Source organism: Bombina bombina, chromosome 5, assembly GCF_027579735.1.
Source record: "Bombina bombina isolate aBomBom1 chromosome 5, aBomBom1.pri, whole genome shotgun sequence".
NCBI classification, from domain to species: Eukaryota; Metazoa; Chordata; class Amphibia; order Anura; family Bombinatoridae; genus Bombina; species Bombina bombina.
Genome location: NC_069503.1, coordinates 578,968,162 through 578,987,334, shown reverse-complemented (window position 1 = coordinate 578,987,334; position 19,173 = coordinate 578,968,162). Strand labels below are relative to the sequence as shown.

General features: G+C 40.0%; 1 long non-coding RNA gene across 2 annotated transcripts in view; it reads left to right on the top strand.

Moving 5' to 3' along the window:
• LOC128659437 (uncharacterized) overlaps positions 1 to 15,952 on the top strand; it is a 37,418-nt gene extending 21,466 nt beyond the window's left edge. For both annotated transcript variants that reach the window (XR_008402385.1, XR_008402386.1), the window contains exons 4-6: positions 7,518 to 7,658; positions 7,885 to 8,104; positions 15,778 to 15,952. This is a non-coding gene — a long non-coding RNA (uncharacterized LOC128659437). The remainder of the gene's footprint in view (positions 1 to 7,517; positions 7,659 to 7,884; positions 8,105 to 15,777) is intronic.
• The last annotated feature ends 3,221 nt before the right edge of the window (positions 15,953 to 19,173 follow it).

The following is a 19,173-nucleotide window of genomic DNA, read 5'->3' as shown; positions in this document are numbered from 1 at the left end:
TTTCTAAGAAAAGCTTATCTGTGTTCAGGTAATCTTCTTAGACCTGCTATATCATTGGCTGATGTTGCTGCAGCTTCAACTTTTTGGTTGGAAACTCTAGCGCAACAAGTAACAAATCGTGATTCTCATGATATTATTATTCTTCTCCAGCATGCTAATAATTTTATCTGTGATGCCATTTTTGATATTATTAGAGTTGATGTTAGGTTTATGTCTCTGGCTATCTTAGCCAGAAGAGCTTTATGGCTTAAGACTTGGAATGCTGATATGGCTTCTAAATCAACTCTACTTTCCATTTCTTTCCAGGGAAACAAATTATTTGGTTCTCAGTTGGATTCTATTATTTCAACTGTTACTGGTGGGAAAGGAACTTTTTTACCACAGGATAAAAAATCTAAAGGTAAAAACAGGGCTAACAATCGTTTTCGTTCCTTTCGTTTCAACAAAGAACAAAAGCCTGATCCTTCGTCCTCAGGAGCAGTTTCAGTTTGGAAACCATCTCCAGTCTGGAATAAATCCAAGCCTGCTAGAAAGGCAAAGCCTGCTTCTAAGTTCACATGAAGGTACGGCCCTCATTCCAGTTCAGCTGGTAGGGGGCAGGTTACGTTTTTTCAAAGAAATTTGGATCAATTCTGTTCACAATCTTTGGATTCAGAACATTGTTTCAGAAGGGTACAGAATTGGTTTCAAGATGAGACCTCCTGCAAAGAGATTTTTTCTTTCCCGTGTCCCAGTAAATCCAGTGAAAGCTCAAGCATTTCTGAATTGTGTTTCAGATCTAGAGTTGGCTGGAGTAATTATGCCAGTTCCAGTTCCGGAACAGGGGATGGGGTTTTATTCAAATCTCTTCATTGTACCAAAGAAGGAGAATTCCTTCAGACCAGTTCTGGATCTAAAATTATTGAATCGTTATGTAAGGATACCAACGTTCAAGATGGTAACTGTAAGGACTATATTGCCTTTTGTTCAGCAAGGGAATTATATGTCCACAATAGATTTACAGGATGCATATCTGCATATTCCGATTCATCCAGATCATTATCAGTTCCTGAGATTCTCTTTTCTAGACAAGCATTACCAATTTGTGGCTCTACCGTTTGGCCTTGCTACAGCTCCAAGAATTTTCACAAAGATTCTCGGTGCCCTTCTGTCTGTAATCAGAGAACAGGGTATTGTGGTATTTCCTTATTTGGACGATATCTTGGTACTTGCTCAGTCTTTACATTTAGCAGAGTCTCATACGAATCGACTTGTGTTGTTTCTTCAAGATCATGGTTGGAGGATCAATTTACCAAAAAGTTCTTTGATTCCTCAAACAAGGTTAACCTTTCTGGGTTTCCAGATAGATTCAGTGTCCATGACTCTGTCTTTAACAGACAAGAGACGTCTAAAATTGATTACAGCTTGTCGAAACCTTCAGTCTCAATCATTCCCTTCGGTAGCCTTATGCATGGAAATTCTAGGTCTTATGACTGCTGCATCGGACGCGATCCCCTTTGCTCGTTTTCACATGCGACCTCTTCAGCTCTGTATGCTGAACCAATGGTGCAGGGATTACACGAAGATATATCAATTAATATCTTTAAAACCGATTGTTCGACACTCTCTAACGTGGTGGACAGATCACCATCGTTTAATTCAGGGGGCTTCTTTTGTTCTTCCGACCTGGACTGTAATTTCAACAGATGCAAGTCTCACAGGTTGGGGAGCTGTGTGGGGATCTCTGACGGCACAAGGAGTTTGGGAATCTCAGGAGGTGAGATTACCGATCAATATTTTGGAACTCCGTGCAATTTTCAGAGCTCTTCAGTTTTGGCCTCTTCTGAAGAGAGAATCGTTCATTTGTTTTCAGACAGACAATGTCACAACTGTGGCATACATCAATCATCAAGGAGGGACTCACAGTCCTCTGGCTATGAAAGAAGTATCTTGAATTTTGGTTTGGGCGGAATCCAGCTCCTGTCTAATCTCTGCGGTTCATATCCCAGGTGTAGACAATTGGGAAGCGGATTATCTCAGTCGCCAAACGTTGCATCCGGGCGAATGGTCTCTTCACCCAGAGGTATTTCTTCAGATTGTTCAAATGTGGGGGCTCCCAGAGATAGATCTGATGGCCTCTCATCTAAACAAGAAACTTCCCAGGTATCTGTCCAGATCCCGGGATCCTCAGGCGGAGGCAGTGGATGCATTATCACTTCCTTGGAAGTATCATCCTGCCTATATCTTTCCGCCTCTAGTTCTTCTTCCAAGAGTAATCTCCAAGATTCTGAGGGAATGCTCGTTTGTTCTGCTAATAGCTCCGGCATGGCCTCACAGGTTTTGGTATGCGGATCTTGTCCGGATGGCATCTTGCCAACCATGGACTCTTCCGTTAAGACCAGACCTTCTGTCGCAAGGTCCTTTTTTCCATCCGGATCTGAAATCCTTAAATTTAAAGGTATGGAGATTGAACGCTTGATTCTTGGTCAAAGAGGTTTCTCTGACTCCGTGATTAATACTATGTTACAGGCTCGTAAATCTGTATCTCGAGAGATATATTATAGAGTCTGGAAGACTTATATTTCTTGGTGTCTTTCTCATCATTTTTCTTGGCATTCTTTTAGAATACCGAGAATTTTACAGTTTCTTCAGGATGGTTTAGATAAGGGTTTGTCCGCAAGTTCTTTGAAAGGACAAATCTCCGCTCTTTCTGTTCTTTTTCACAGAAAGATTGCTATTCTTCCTGATATTCATTGTTTTGTACAAGCTTTGGTTCGTATAAAACCTGTCATTAAGTCAATTTCTCCTCCTTGGAGTTTGAATTTGGTTCTTGGAGCTCTTCAAGCTCCTCCGTTTGAACCTATGCATTCATTGGACATTAAATTACTTTCTTGGAAAGTTTTGTTCCTTTTGGCCATCTCTTCTGCTAGAAGAGTTTCTGAATTATCTGCTCTTTCTTGTGAGTCTCCTTTTCTGATTTTTCATCAGGATAAGGCGGTGTTGCGAACTTCTTTTGAATTTTTACCTAAAGTTGTGAATTCCAACAACATTAGTAGAGAAATTGTGGTTCCTTCATTATGTCCTAATCCTAAGAATTCTAAGGAGAAATCGTTGCATTCTTTGGATGTTGTTAGAGCTTTGAAATATTATGTTGAAGCTACGAAATCTTTCCGTAAGACTTCTAGTCTATTTGTTATCTTTTCCGGTTCTAGGAAAGGCCAGAAAGCTTCTGCCATTTCTTTGGCATCTTGGTTAAAATCTTTAATTCATCTTGCCTATGTTGAGTCGGGTAAAATTCCGCCTCAGAGAATTACAGCTCATTCTACTAGGTCAGTATCTACTTCCTGGGCGTTTAGGAATGAAGCTTCGGTTGACCAGATCTGCAAAGCAGCAACTTGGTCCTCTTTGCATACTTTTACTAAATTCTACCATTTTGATGTATTTTCTTCTTCTGAAGCAGTTTTTGGTAGAAAAGTTCTTCAGGCAGCGGTTTCAGTTTGAATCTTCTGCTTATGTTTTTCGTTAATCTTTATTTTGGGTGTGGATTAATTTCAGCAGGAATTGGCTGTCTTTATTTTATCCCTCCCTCTCTAGTGACTCTTGTGTGGAAAGATCCACATCTTGGGTAGTCATTATCCCATACGTCACTAGCTCATGGACTCTTGTTAATTACATGAAAGAAAACATAATTTATGTAAGAACTTACCTGATAAATTCATTTCTTTCATATTAACAAGAGTCCATGAGGCCCACCCTTTTTTGTGGTGGTTATGATTTTTTTGTATAAAGCACAATTATTCCAATTCCTTATTTTATATGCTTCGCACTTTTTTTCTTATCACCCCACTTCTTGGCTATTCGTTAAACTGATTTGTGGGTGTGGTGAGGGGTGTATTTATAGGCATTTTAAGGTTTGGGAAACTTTGCCCCTCCTGGTAGGAATGTATATCCCATACGTCACTAGCTCATGGACTCTTGTTAATATGAAAGAAATGAATTTATCAGGTAAGTTCTTACATAAATTATGTTTTGTGAATGTTGAGATGTTATATTGGTTTCACTGGTAAAAATAAATAATTGAAATGGGTATATATTTGTTTTTTGTTAAGTTGCCTAATAATTATGCACAGTAATAGTCACCTGCACACACAGATATCCCCCTAAAATAGCTATAACTAAAAACAAACTAAAAACTACTTAACTATTCAGCTTTGATATTAATGAGTTTTTTGGGTTCATTGAGAACATGGTTGTTGTTCAATAATAAAATTAATCTTCAAAAATACAACTTGCCTAATAATTCTGCACTCCCTGTATATTGCTTGGAGGCTCAGGTTATTCCTTCTGTACAGTTCTGCTCCATATGTTTAAATAAAACTAATGTCTATAAAAACAGATTCCCTCTCAGAGCCATCAGTCTCTCAGGATAATGTTGTCCGTGCCATGCCTCAACTTTCTCCTCAAATGTTTCAAGCTTCAGCGGTTTCACATGCAGTGCTCTGCGTTTCCTCTCAACCTGTTCCTGGGGGTGTATATTTACCAGGAGATTTGCTGCACAACTAACGTCTGTGGTTTCTGCAGCCATATCTGCCTTACCTATTGCTGGTAAGAGGAAATCTAAGAACGTATCCATTTCTAAGAGTTCTGATTCCGCCAAGGCTGCGTTAGTCAGTCTGTTATCTGAGGAGGATCATTCCTCAGTGGCTTCTGAGGGAGAGTTCTCCGATTCTGAAACTGTAGTTGCTAGTACAGCAGATTCAGAGGAGGTTAATTTTAGATTTAAGCTTGAGCACCTCTGTTTACTCTTGAAGGAGGTGCTAGCTACTTTGTATGACTGCAACTTTACTGTCGCTGAGACTCCTAAGAGGTATAATAAACTTTACAGAGTTTTTTTTACGTCAAACCTTCATCTGTGGAGGTTTTTTCTATTCCAGACCACATGTTGGACATTATAGCTCATGAATGGGAAGAGCCAGGAATTCCTTTTTCCCCATCCCCTGCGTGCGTGACTTGTGGTGCATGGTGCCTAAGGTAGAGGGTGCTATATACACTCTAGCCATGAGAACCACTATTCCTATTGAGGGTGTCTCCTCTTTTAAGGACCCTATGGATAAGAAACTGGAAGCTTACTTAAGAAAGATGTTTCTTCATCAGGGTTTGCCCGTATTGCGACAGTTGCTGGTGCAGCTTCTTATTGTTGCGACTCCTTGTCTGACCTAATTTCGGAGGAGACTACCATAGAGGAGATCCAGGATAGGATCAAAGCTCTAAAGCTGGCTAATACCTTTTATATGTGACGCCAGCATGCAAGTTGTTAGGCTGGAAGCCAAAATTCCCAGCTTCACGGTTTTAGCTCACAGGGTTCTGTGGCTAAAGTCTTGGTCTGCGGATGTAACATTCAAGTCGAAACTTTTGTCTTTACCTTTTAAGGGCAAGACTTTATTTGGTCCCGGTTTGGCTGAGATAATTTCCGAAGTCACTGGTGGAAAGGGATCTTTCTTACCTCCGGACAAGAACGGTCTCCAGAATTCTAATTTTTCGTTCCTTTCGCAACTTCAAGGGACAAAAGCCTTCCTCCTCTTCTTCCAACTTAAAGCAATCCAGGACTTCATAGAGGTCCTGTCAACCGTGGAATAAGTAAAAACAATCTAAGAAACCTTCCTCTAAGTCAGCATGAAGGGGCCGCCCCGATCCAGTCGTGGATCAAGTAGGGAGCAGGCTTTCCTTCTTTCGGCAGGCTTTGATCCGCAGTGTCCCAGATACTTGGGCTGTGGAAGAAGTATCCCAAGGATACAGGATAGGGTTCAAGTCTTCTCCCCACAGGGGCATATTTATCCTGTCAAGGTTATCTGCAAACCAGGTGAAGAGAGGGGCCTTCTTAAAGGGCCATGATAACCAAATGTTAAAACACTTGAAAGTGATGCAGCATAGCTGTAAAAAGCAGACAAGAAAATATCACCTGAACATCTTTATGTAAAACAAAAAGCTATTTTACCTCAAAGTATTCACACCCCATTGTAAAGAACTTTAAGCAGCAAATCAATATGCCTGTCCCGGGACAGTCAAGGGAGTGAGCCTCGTGCACACACATGTTTCCCTATTCAGTTTAAGAAAGTTTACTATGAAATCGCATGAGATCACAGTAAGAGTTCATGACCACAGCACTGCTGATGCTGATTGGCTGCTGTTCATTTCTTCCTATTTTTATTTTTAGCTGCAGCTGGGAAGTAACTGAAAGAAAACATTTTACCCAGAACTTACTCTGGTGAGCTGAGGAAATTGCAAGGTAAAATATCTTCCTTTTTTACAGAGATGATCAGGTGATATTTTTCTGTCAACTTTTTACAGTTATGCTGCATCACTTTCAAGTAATTTAGCATATGAGTATTATGTCTCTTTAATCTGTGTAAAGGACCTATCTCATCTGGGAGTGATTGTCCCAGTGCCTGTGGCAAAACAGGGTCAAGGATTCTATTCCAACCTTTTTTGTGGTTCCAAAGAAAGAGGGAACTTTCTGACCCATATTGGACCTCAGGTGTCAACAAATTTCTCAAAGTTCCGTCCTTCAAAATGGAGACTATACATGCCATTCTACCCTCGGTTCAGTAGGGTCAGTTTATGACTACCATAGACCTGAAGGATGCTTATCTTTAAGTTCCTATTCACAGAGAACATCACCAATTCCTGCGGTTTGCCTTTCTAGACAAACACTTCCAATTTGTTGCCCTTCCCTTCGGCCTTGCCACGGCTCCTCGGATCTTTACAAAGGTGCTAGAGGCCTTTTTAGCTGTGGTCAGATCTCAGGGGATAGTGGTGGCACCATACCTGGATGACATCTTAGTTCAAGCGCCATATTTTCATTTAGCAAAATCCCATACAGATTCTCTGTTGTCTATTCTTTGCTCCCACAGGTGGAAAGTAAATCTGGAAAAGAGTTCCCTGTTTTTTGGGATCGATCATAGACTCTCTGTCCATGAAGATTTTTCTGGCGGATGTTAGAAAATCCAAGCTTCTTGTCTTTCACTTCAGTCCTCTATCCTTCCATCAGTGGCTTAGTGTATGGAGGTAATTGGTCTAATGGTTGCTTCCATGGACATGCATACTCAGACAATGGAACGGAGACCACTCTCAGATGATGGTTCTAGACTCCCTAACAAGAAACTGTACATTCTCAAGCACTGCTCCGTTTCTTAGCGCAAATGAACAAGCCAGGCAGTCTGCGCATGAGCAGGTGTACACAGAATAAAAATAATGGATGTTAATTAATTATAAAAATGTAAATGTCAAGTTCATTTTTTTTGTTCCCAAAATTACTTTCCCTTTAAGTCCAAAAACTCAGTATAGGTGGGGATACCACAGGCTTAATCAGCTATTTCAAATGCAGAAATAAGGGTAAATGAGCTATTTGTAAACAATTCAATACTCTCCAGCAGGTAAAATAGATTATTCTCCAAGGGGATAAAATGTTTGGGTAAACTGCCCCTTTAAGTATGTTGAGTGTGGTTGCATTTTTATATATTTTATTTTGTCTCTTCTAGTTGGCTTGTTGGAATATCTGTCCAGTTTCAAAATGGCTCCAGTGGTTAGAAACCGGTGTTGGCATGGCAGAATGGTTTTATGGAACTGCAAGCATATGACAGCTTAATTTTCTTTCACATGGTTGTGAGGCCAGTTTGCAGGTAAGTACAGATTATTAATATGTAGGTGTTAAATGGTCATTGGCAGACGTTAGTGAGCTCTCTGCACATGGTGGCAGCTGTAGTTTGCGGACACTAAGAGCAGTCTGTACCTGCTCCTGGTGCCCGTGACTACAGCTGTAAGGCTATGGTGGGGTGTTGACCTGCATTCCTTGACGGAAAAATTTCCTTTTATGTGTATCGAGAATAAGAGTTTTTTTTTTTTTAGTACTCTGGCGTTTTTGTCCTCTCACCCAGACCTATTTTTCCATGTGTGAGGATATGGTTGAAGTGATTTTCGTGTACTGGGGGTTTGAAGTTCCCCCATGATTCCTGAGCACCAGACCAGATCGGAACCAAGTGTAAGCTAACAATTCCTTGAGGGAGCACTGAGGAGGTTACACCGTGCAGTGTTGTGAGAGAAGCAAGCAATTCAGCGCGAAGTACAGGTGAGAGTGAGACCGCTTTACCACTGAGCACTTACCAAGGATTTCTTCTATGGTGGGGTGTAAACTGTTTCTGAAGCCTTTGGACATGTAACTAGTCTAAAATAATTTAATTACTGCCTCTAGCGTGGCATTTTATTTCCTCCTATTTTCAATTGCTGCTTAACAGCATAATTTACTTTCTTCTCTCCTGTTAGACCCAACATGATCACTGGCAGATGTTGCTGTGAGCTCTCTGCACATAGTGGCAGCAGTTTTTTTGGGCATGTGGAGCAGTGCGCGCTTGCTCCCTGTGCCCATGGATACAGCTGTAAAGCTATGGTGGAATGTAAATGGTCTCTTGACGCCTATGAGCATGAAATTTTAAAATTAATATGGCATTTTAATTTTCCCTTTTCCCCTATTTTTCATAAAGTTTATGACTTTATAGTCTATATTAAAAAAAAAAGAAAAAGCCTAATGCATTTTCTCTTATTAAAGTACTGTTAAAACCCATCATGGTCATTGGTAGATGTTGCTGTGAGCTCTTGAGTGTTCCTTTAATTCTGTATTAGAACGGTTTCATATCTTAAGGAGTTGTACATTTAACCTAATATCCAAATGCTGAATAATTTAAAAGTGATGTAGCAGATCTGTAAAAGGCTGTCAAGAAAATATCAATATCACCTTAGTATCTCAGTAAAAAAATGACAGTATGTTATCTCTGTCTTTGGTAGCCCTATCCTATTATAGACCAAATGTAAGCATCTGTATGCTTGTCCCAGGACTAGCGAGGAATCATTAGATGTCACCTTATTTCCTTTCTCAGTTTTTTGTTGTAGCTCCCACACTAACAAGACCTATATGTGCAGCCACCAATTGGCAGTTAAATCTCAGCTCCTGAGCATACCTAGGTATCCTTTTCAGCAAAGGATACCAAGAGAAATAAGCAAATTGGAATGTTTTAAATTGTATTCCCTATCTGAATCGTGAAAGGGGAAAAAATATGGGGTTCATATTCCTTTTTATTGATAACCGCTAACAAATCAGTTGGCAATCCGTTATGCACCAAAATACTTTTTGTTTTGTGGAGGAGTTGCTTTAGGGCTAAATAAGAATTTGTTGAGTAACGCCACTTTAACTGTGATACTAAAAAAACAATTTTAATCAATTACACTCTAAAACTGCCATCCCTTAACTGCTGACAGTTCTACTTGATATGCAGCAATTTGTATGTGTCTGATTCAATTTAAAAATTTGTGAATGAGTTGGTTAACCCTTTGAGGACCAGGAATTTCAGACAAAAACTTACCCAAAAGACTAGAGCAATTTGCTCCATTTAAAAAAAGGGCTGCTTTTTTTTCTTGTTTTCTGCAGTGTAGGATGCGCACTCGCACACATCTCTCTTACCCTCAAAATAGTATCCACCATCTAGTTTTATATATATATATATATATATATATATATATATATATTTTTTTTTATTAAAAAACACAATTTATGCTTACCTGATAAATTTATTTCTCTTGTGGTGTATCCAGTCCACGGATCATCCATTACTTGTGGGATATTCTCATTCCCAACAGGAAGTTGCAAGAGGACACCCACAGCAGAGCTGTAATATAGCTCCTCCCCTAACTGTCATAGCCAGTCATTCGACCGAAAACAAGCCGAGAAAGGAGGAGCCATAGGGTGCAGTGGTTACTGTAGTTTAAATTTAAAAATTACCTGCCTTAAAATGACAGGGCGGGCCGTGGACTGGATACACCACAAGAGAAATAAATTTATCAGGTAAGCATAAATTGTGTTTTCTCTTGTTAGGTGTATCCAGTCCACGCATCAATCCATTACTTGTGGGATACCAATACCAAAGCTAAAGTACACGGATGAAGGGAGGGACAAGGCAGGAACTTAAACGGAAGGCACCACTGCCTGTAAAACCTTTCTCCCAAATATAGCCTCCGAAAAAGCAAAAGTATCAAATTTGTAAAATTTTTAAAAAATATGAAGCGAAGACCAAGTCGTCGCCTTGCAAATCTGATCAAAAGAAGCCTCATTTTTAAAGGCCCAAGTGGAAGCCACAGCTCTAGTGGAATGAGCTGTAATCCTTTCAGGAGGCTGCTGTCCAGCAGTCTCATAGGCTAAGCGGATTAAGCTTCTTAGTCAAAAAGAAAAAGAGGTTGCCGAAGCCTTTTGACCTCTCCTCTGTCCAGAGTAGACAACAAACAAAGCAGATGTTTGACGAAAATCTTTAGTAGCTTGTAAGTAAAACTTCAAAGCACGGACCACGTCCAGATTATGTAAAAGACGTTCCTTCTTTGAAGAAGGATTAGGACACAATGATGGAACAACAATCTCTTGATTGATATTCTTGTTAGAAACTACCTTAGGTAAGAACCCAGGTTTGGTACGCAGGACTACCTTATCCATATGAAAAATCAGATAAGGAGAATCACATTGTAAGGCAGATAGCTCAGAGACTCTACGAGCCGAGGAAATAGCTACCAAAAAAGAACTTTCCAAGATAAAAGCTTGATATCTATAGAATGAAGAGGTTCAAATGGAACTCCTTGAAGAACCTTAAGAACCAAGTTTAAGCTCCATGGTGGAGCAACAGGTTTAAACACAGGCTTGATTCTAACTAAAGCCTGACAAAATGCCTGAACGTCTGGAACATCTGCCAGACGCTTAACTAGCTGACAATCCTTTTTCCAAACCTTCTTGGAGAAAAGATAATATCCTAGCAATCCTGACCTTACTTCATGAGTAACCCTTGGATTCACACCAATAAAGATATCTACGCCATACCTTATGGTAAATTTTCCTGGTGACAGGCTTTCGTGCCTGTCTTAAGGTATCAATAACTGACTCAGAGAAGCCACGCTTTGATAAAATCAAGCGTTCAATCTCCAGGCAGTCAGCCTCAGAGAAATTAGATTTGGATGGTTGAAAGGACCCTGAAGTAGAAGGTCCTGTTTCAGAGGCAGAGACCATGGTGGAAAGGATGACATGTCCACTAGATCTGCATACCAGGTCCTGCGTGGCCACGCAGGTGCTATCAGAATCACCGATGCTCTCTCCTGCTTGATCTTGGCAATCAGTCGAGGGAGCAGAGGAAACGGTGGAAACACATAAGCCAGGTTGAAAGACCAGGGCGCTGCTAGAGCATCTATCAGTGTCGCCTTGGGATCCTTGGACCTGGATCCGTAACACGGAAGCTTGGCGTTCTGGCTAGACGCCATGAGATCCAGTTCTGGTTTGCCCCAACAATGAATCAGTTGTGCAAATACCTCCGGATGGAGTTATCACTCTCCCGGATGAAAAGTCTGACTTAGAAAATCCGCCTCCCAGTGCTCTAGACCTGGGATATGGATAGCTGATAGGTGGCAACAGTGAATCTCTGCCCAGCTAATTATTTTTGAAACTTCTAACATCTCTATAGGGAACTTCTCGTTCCCCCTTGATGGTTGATGTAAGCTACAGTCGTGATGTTGTCCGACTGAAATCTGATGTACCTCAGAGTTGCTAACTGAGGCCAAGCCTGAAGAGCCTTGAATATCGCTCTTAGTTCAAGAATATTTAATGGAAGGAGAGACTCCTCCTGAGTCCACGATCCCTGAGCCTTCAGGGAGTTCCAGACTGCACCCCAACCTAGAAGGCTGGCATCTGTCGTAACAATTGTCCAATCTGGCCTGCAAAAGGTCATACCTTTGGACAGATGGACCCGAGATAGCCACCAGAGAAGAGAATCCCTGGTCTCTTGGTCCAGATTCAGTTGAGGGGACAAATCTGTGTAAACCCCGCTCCACTGACTGAGCATGCATAGTTGCAGCGGTCTGAGATGTAAGCGTGCAAACGGCACTATGTCCATTGCCGCTACCATTAAGCCGATTACTTCCATACACTGAACCACCGAAGGGCGCGGAATGGAATGAAGAACCCGGCAGGAATTTAGAAGCTTTGATAACCTGGACTCCGTCAGGTGAATTTTCATTTCTACAGAATCTATCAGAGTCCCTAGAAAGGAAACTCTTGTGAGTGGGGATAGAGAACTCTTTTCCTCGTTCACTTTCCACCAATGCGACCACAGAAATGCCAGTACTACGTCCGTATGAGACTTGGCAATTTGGAAGTTTGACGCCTGTATCAGGATGTTGTCTAAATAAGGGGCTACTGCTATGCCCCGCGGCCTTAGGACCGCCATAAGCGACCCTAGAACCTTTGTAAAGATTCTTGGGGCTGTAGCTAATCCCAAGGGAAGAGCTACAACTGGTAATGCCGGTCTTGAAAGGCAAACCTGAGAAAACGATGATGATCTTTGTGTATCGGAATGTGAAGATAAGCATCCTTTAGATCCACTGTAGTCATATATTGACCCTCCTGGATCAGTGGTAGGATGGTACGAATAGTTTCCATCTTGAACGACAGAACTTTGAGGAATTTGTTTAAGATCTTTAGATCCAAAATTGGTCTGAAGGTTCCCTCTTTTTTGGGAACCACAAACAGATTTGAGTAAAAACCCTGTCCCTGTTCCTCCTTTGGAACTGGATGGATCACTCCCATAACTAGGAGGTCTCGTACACAGTGTAAGACTGCCTCTCTCTTTATCTGGTTTACAGATAATTGTGAAAGGTGAAATCTCCCTTTTGGGGGGGAAGCTTTGAAGTCCAGAAGATATCCCTGGCATATAATTTCCAATGCCCAGGGATCCTGAACATCTCTTGCCCACGCCTGGGCAAAGAGTGAAAGTCTGCCCCCTACTAGATCCGTTCCCGGATAGGGGGCCGTTCCTTCATGCTGTCTTAGAGGCAGCAGCAGGCTTTTTTACCTGCTTACCTTTTTTCCAGGTCAGGTTTGGTCTCCAGACCGTCTTGGATTAAGCAAAAGTTCCCTCTTGTTTATTATTAGAGGAAGTTGATGCCGCACTTGCCTTGAAGTTTTGAAAGGCACGAAAATTAGACTGTTTGGCCCTAGATTTGGACCTGTCCTGAGGAAGGGCATGACCTTTTCCTCCAGTGATATCAGCAATAATCTCCTTCAACCAGGCCCGAATAGGGTCTGCCCCTTGAAGGGAATGTTAAGTAGCTTAGATTTTGAAGTCACGTCAGCTGACCATGATCTAAGCCATAGTGCTCTGCGCGCCTGTATAGCAAAACCAGAATTCTTAGCCGTTAGTTTAGTCAAATGAACAATGGCATCAGAATAAAAGAATTGGCTAGCTTAAGTGCTCTAAGTTTGCCAAGTATGTCATCCAATGTAGTCGCTACCTGTAAAGCCTCTTCCAGAGACTCAAACCAGTACGCCGCAGCAGCAGTAACAGGGGCAATGCATGCAAGGGGCTGTAGGATAAAACCTTGTTGAATAAATATTTTCTTAAGGTAACCTCAAATTTTTTTATCCATTGGATCTAAAAAAAAAAAGCACAACTGTCCTCGACTGGGATAGTAGTACACTTTGCTAAAGTAGAAACTGCTCCCTCCACCTTAGGGACTGTCTGCCATAAGTCCCGTGTGGTGGCGTCTATTGGAAACATTTTTCTAAAAATAGGAGGGGAAGAGAACGGCACACCTGGTCTATCCCATTCCTTATTAATTTCTGTAAACCTTTTAGGTATTTGGAAAAACATCAGTACACACCGGCACTGAAAAGTATTTATCCAGTCTACACAATTTCTCTGGCACTGCAATGGTATCACAGTCATTCAGAGCAGCTAAAACCTCCCTAAGCAACACGCGGAGGTGTTCAAGCTTAAATTTAAATGTAGAAATATTAGAATCAGGTATCTTTCCTGAGTCATTAACATCACCCACTGACTGAAGCTCTCTTTCCTCAGCTTCTGCATATTGTGAGGCAGTATCAGACATGGTTCTTAAAGCGTCAGTATGCTCTGCATTTTGTCTCACCCCAGAGCTATCTCGCTTACCTCTAAGTTCAGGTAGTCTGGCTAATACCGCTGACAGTGTATTATCCATGACTGCCGCCATGTCTTGTAAAGTAAACGCTATGGGCGCCCTAGATGTACTTGGCGCCATTTGAGCGCGAGTCCCTTAAGCGGGAGTCAAAGGGTCTGACACGTGGGGAAAGTTAGTCGGACACTTCCCCCTCGTCAGATTCCTCTGGTGATAAATTTTTTAAAGACAGAAAATGATCTTTATTGCATAAAATGAAATCAGTACATTTGGTACATTTTCTAAGAGGGGGTTCCACCATGGCTTTTAAAAATAATAAACAAGGAGTTTCTTCTATGTCAGACATGTTTATACAGAATAGCAATGAGACTAGCAAGCTTGGAAAACACTTTAAATCAAGTTTACAAGCAAATATAAAAAACGGTACTGTGCCTTTAAGAGAAACAAATTTTGTCAGAATTTGAAAAACAGTGAAAAAATGCTGTAAATCAAACGAAATTTTACAGTGTGTATAATAGGCTAACAGAGCATTGCACCCACTTGCAAATGCATGATTAACCCCTTAGTTAAAAAAACGGATCAAAAAAACGAAATAGACGTTTTTTAACAGTCACAACCAACTGCCACAGCAAGCTGTGGCCCTACCTTCCCCAATAAACGACTTTGGAAAGCCTTTGGGCCCTTTAGAGATGTCCTATAGCATTCAGAGGGCCTTTAAGGGAAGCTGGATGTCACAGTTTGTAATTTTAACTGCACCAACTGTAACTTTTATACTACAACAGTGGAAATTGTTTCTAGTCAAAATTTAAGCCAGCCATGTTGAAAAAACTAGGCCCCAATAAAGTTTTATCACCAAAGCATATATAAAAACGATTAAACATGCCAGCAAACGTTTTATATTGCAATATCATAAGGGTATTACCCCTGGGAGTAAGCATGATACCAGTCGTTATTAAATCACTGTATTCAGGCTTAACTTACATTAATCCGGTATCAGCAGCATTTTCTAGTGTTTTCCATCTCTAGAAAAAATTATAACTGCACATACCTGATAGCAGAATAAACTGCACGCCATTCTCTCGCTGAAGTTACCTCATCTGTGTAATCCCCTCAGACATATGTGAAAACAGCAATGGATCTTAGTTACAACCTGCTAAGATCATAGAAACCTCAGGCAGATTCTTCTTCTATTTACTGCCTGAGATAAAATAGCACAACTCCGGTACTATTTAAAAATAACAAACTTTTGATTGAAGAAAATAAACTAGCTATATTTAACCACTCTCTCTTACGACCTCCTTGCTTGTTGAGAGTTGCAAGAGAATGACTGGCTATGACAGTTAGGGGAGGAGCTATATTACAGCTCTGCTGTGGGTGTCCTCTTGCAACTTCCTGTTGGGAATGAGAATATCCCACAAGTAATGGATGATCCGTGGACTGGATACACCTTACAAGAGAAACAAGCCTTTTCTCCAGTGGGACATGCAAGCCAACCACTGTCAGCAAAATTGCTGTAGAAAGAGCCCAGTTCAGCAGCGTCTTTAAGGGCTAAACTAGCGCCATACAGGGGGCGGCGTTGTTCGTTAAGGGGTTTAAAAGTAAAAATGCATATTGCTGAATAAGTTGATGCCCTTTGTAGGTGTTCCCTGAATTACAGCCCATTTAAATGGATCTTGTTGAGGAGAAAAGTATACACCATTTCTACTGTATGCTATGCTCTAGGGTTTGTAGGAGGAGTTTGAAATTTTGTTCTGTATTCTCACTTTTTTTAATTTTTTTATTTTGCAGGTGTTTTCCAGTTGGAGTATGTGTGTTTTGTGTAACTGCTGCTCTCACAACTTGTGTACCCGTGGAAAGGGATTGTCCTTGGCGTTCCTGTTTGAACTATAAGCCTGGCTATTTAATAAAATGATATTAAAGTTTCTGATTATCTGTTCTATTAATAAAGTTGTCACTGATCTTACATTGTGTTTATAGTTCTTTTATTGATATGGGTATGCATTAAATAGATGATAAATCCTACTGTTTATCAAACGCTAGAATTTACCATCACATAAAATAAAGGTGACCATCCATCAGTTTAAATTTTTTTTGCTACAGGCTCAGTGCTAACCTAAACGCCTCCGGTCACCCACAACACAGCTCAGTTTTTCAATATCACGGCTATTGACTAAGGTGGAAACGTTATCTCATTGAAAAAAAAGTTGTGCCGTGGGTGCTTAGGTTAGAACTGACGCTGTGGCAAAATAAAATAAAGGTCCCTATTCATCAGGTGGTTGTTTTTTTTGTTTTTGTTTTTTACCGATGAGTGAAGGTCACCTTTATTTTTAGTGATGGTAAATCCTATATAACTTCTTTTTTTTTGGTCTTTAATAATTGCAAGGATTTGGGAATTGAGTATTTTATATGTGTGTGTGTGTAATATATCATAAAAAAAATTATATATATATATATATATATATATATATATATATATATATAATAAATAAAATGTATGTGTGGGTGCGTATTTTAGGTATGTAGATACTTATTGAGTTCAGGTGTTTCATCCACACCCATTGCCCATAGTGTATAAAGTCCAGCACATAGTCCTGAAATCTCCATAGCCGCACATTGGCAGTAGGCTGGGTCTTACTGAACAAGTCAGTTTGTGAAATTTCTTCCCTACTAGATGTGCTATTGGCAAAAAGAGCTCAGCTATAAAGTGGTAGACCACACAAACTCACAGAACAGGGCTGCTGAGTGGTAAAGCTCATAGAGCTTAAAGGGACAGTATACACCAATTTTCATATAGCTGTTCTTTACAGTGTCTATTACATGCAGTTTAGCACTGTTGATGAGGTTAGTCTGTGACACCCAGTGAAAAGGTCTGGAAAGCAAAAAGAGCAGACACCCCCCTCCCCTGCATATGAAAAGACCCTTTACATAAACAGGAGTAAGCTGGAGGAGTATAGGTAGACAAGTCTACTTCTAAAACTTTGGGGCTTGGTTAGGAGTCAAATGTGTTTTGCTTAATTTTTTTTTTTTTAGAAAACTACATTTTTTTTAAAAAAAAACCCTGTATGGGCTATATAAATGGATCATCTACTAAACATTTATGCAAATAAAAATCTAGTGTATGTCTCTTTAAAGGGACACAAGTTGTTATATGATTCAGAGCATGCAATCTTAAACAACCTTCCAATTTACTTTCATCAACAATGTGCGGTCTTTTCATATTTTTATACCTTTTGAGTCACCAGCTCCTACCGAGCATGTGCAAGAATTCACAAAATATACGTATATTCATTTGTGATTGGCTGATGGCTGTCACATGATACAGGAGGAGTGGAAATAGACATAGCTTTGAAATTTGACACAAAAAAAGAAAATATATGCTTACCTGATAAATGTATTTCTTTTTTGACACAATGAGTCCGTGGGCCGTGGACTCGGTGTCAAAAAAGAAGCATAAAATTTCTTTTCTTTTTTATGACTCGATGAGTCCATGGATCATCTTAATTAGTAATGTGATTCGATACTGAAGCTAGAGTACACAGATGATACGGGAGGGTCAAGACAGGGAACCTAAATGGAAGGCACCACTGCTTAAAGAACCTTTCTCCAAAAAGCAGCCTCAGCCGAGGCAAAAGTGTCAAATTTGTAGAACTTTGAAAAAGTGTGGAGAGGACCAAATTTCAGCCTTGCAAATCTGTTCCACAGAAGCTTCATTTTTGAATGCCCATGAGAAAGCAATAGCCCTCGTGGAATGAACTGTAACTCTCTCTGGAGGCTGCTCTCCAGCAGTCTCATATGCAAAACGTATGATACTCTTCAGCCAATAAGAAAGAGGTAGCCGTAGCTTTCTGTCCCTTACGTTTTCCTGAGAAAACCACAAACAAAGAGGAAGACTGACGAAAGTCCTTAGTCGCCTGCAGGTAAAACTTTAAAGCACGGACCACGTCCAAATTGTGCAGTAATCATTCCTTCTGAGAAGGATTAGGAAGCAAAGAAGGAACCACAATCTCCTGATTAATGTTCTGATCAGAAACAACCTAATTTAGTACATAAAACTACCTTATCTGAATGGAAAATAAGGTAAGGAGACTCATACTGCAGTGCCGAGAGTTTGGACACTCTACGAGCAGAAGAAATAGCAACAAGAAATAAAACTTTAGAAAACAGTGTTTATCTTACAGCGCTAAGTATAGATGACCTATAGCTCCTAACTATATGGGTCCCCAAAATACCCACAGAAATAAGTAGTTAGAAAGAGGATGGTTAGGTAGGAGCGCCAAAGGTAGGCAAGGTCTCAGGGATATATAATGTATAATACTATATTATATGTGAGAGTAGCACACAGTATATCAGTAAGTGATACTGGAACATGAATATATATAGGTGTCACAATTTGAATGAATAGGTCTCTGAATAAGTGTGTAGCACTGAGAGACTAAAAATTGGTTTATACAGAATTTCACAGATTTTATTTATACATATATACATGGATCCATGTTGGCGTTATTAAAAATTATCTAAAACATTCCATTAAAATCAGAGGTGTAAAACGGCACGTTAAGGGTTGTGCTAGAGGTTCTATCACACTTACAGGTTAAGCGTGATCCTACTAGTAACGGATTTCTCAATAACAGATTGGAATAGGTTGGATAAAATAGATTTGAGTAAAGATAGTAGTTGAACAATAATCGTAAAAAATAGTTATACAAAAATTATACAAATATTTAGTAAAAGTGATACATAAGATAATACATTTGACAATAGTTCATGTATTTATCAATCTAAACTCTAATATACAAAGTAGTCATGGATACTGTTGTTTGTGAAAACACAAAAAATGAACAGTCATATTAATTGAGTCCCAAAAAGAAAGAAAGTTAACTTTCAAAAAAATGAATTACAAATATTGTGATCCACATAAAGTGATTTGTGTCACAAATGAAAAAATCACTCCAAAAGTGTGAGTGGTTGTAAAATGAAAATGAAAAATACAAACTAGTGTATATACAAACTAGTGAAAAAAGTAATAAAAAATGAAAAATACAAACTAGTGTATATACAAACTAGTGAAAAAGTGATAAAAAATGAAAAAAGAGGGGGTGGTGGTGCACTTATTGAGTGAAACTCGTGTATCTCCTGGGCTTCGTTCCCTTTATTGGAGTATCTGTTTGAATGTTATATTTGTAA